Source organism: Ranitomeya variabilis, chromosome 6 (genome assembly GCF_051348905.1).
Source record: "Ranitomeya variabilis isolate aRanVar5 chromosome 6, aRanVar5.hap1, whole genome shotgun sequence".
In the NCBI taxonomy this organism is placed as follows: domain Eukaryota; kingdom Metazoa; phylum Chordata; class Amphibia; order Anura; family Dendrobatidae; genus Ranitomeya; species Ranitomeya variabilis.
Genome location: NC_135237.1, coordinates 564,161,414 through 564,162,380, shown reverse-complemented (window position 1 = coordinate 564,162,380; position 967 = coordinate 564,161,414). Strand labels below are relative to the sequence as shown.

General features: G+C 48.2%; 1 non-coding gene across 1 annotated transcript; it reads right to left on the bottom strand.

Moving 5' to 3' along the window:
- Nucleotides 1–660: 660 nt before the first annotated feature.
- Nucleotides 661–747, bottom strand: TRNASTOP-UCA (transfer RNA opal suppressor (anticodon UCA)). Its single transcript has one exon. It is a non-coding gene; the product is annotated as a tRNA-Sec (tRNA).
- Nucleotides 748–967: the final 220 nt, after the last annotated feature.

The window sequence follows — 967 nt, the reverse complement described above, 5'->3', positions numbered from 1 at the left end:
TGAACTGAATATTAGATGATCTGAACTCCCAGCGTAATAATAAAACCTGGCGAGGCTGCAATAAAGGCAAGAAAAGAGGAAGCGGAAACGTGCTGCAGTGTAAAGCATGGATTCCTGGATTGTACGACCCCTGGACACGGCCCTGTCATGTGCAGACGCGTGTTACAATGAGATTCTCCAGTTTTCGAGTTCTTTTTTGTATATGTTACATTTGGAAGCGACACTTTGGGACCATTATTATTATTTAAGGCGTTATCTATTTATGCGGCTGCTCCCATCTTTGGGGAATTGTTGGATGGCGCTTGTACCAACGCTCTGGCCGGAGCAGATCTCTGGCAGAAGTTACCACCCGTCCTTCCTAGCTCTTTTTCTATTCTATCTGCACAACATGGGAATCTGCCTGATGGAGGCTGAAATGGAAAATATTATTTACAGGCGCCGCCCTGCAGGCAGTGTCAGGTATCGCAACTCAGCACCATTCACTTCAATGCACTCCAGATAAGGCTCTCGGGGGTCTCCATGAGCGTCCGCCTCTTCTACTCCTCCGGCTGCAGACATGGGGCAGTGTGAACAGCGCTCAGCCCCCAATGAATGTGAGAAGCCCCCTATAAATGGCTCCTGAGCTTCCAGTATAAGGAAAGTCTCTGCCCAAAATGTGAGCGCCCAGAGGGTGGAATTGAACCACTCTGTGCCTAGACAGCTACAGGTTTGAAGCCTGCACCCCAGACCACTGAGGATCATCTGGGCAGGAGATCTGGGATCACTCGATCCTATTTATAGTGGATCCTGAAGTCAGAGGTAAAGTTACGGAGATTATTAATATTTGATTGTTTTACTATTGAGGGAAATATGAAATCAGCGTGAGAAATATCGGGAGATAATTGCCCTGAACCTGCGGCTCCGACCACCGCTGGATATTGCTGCGGAGCATTTCCATGTTATCTGCATAGAAGCCGGCAGCAATGCA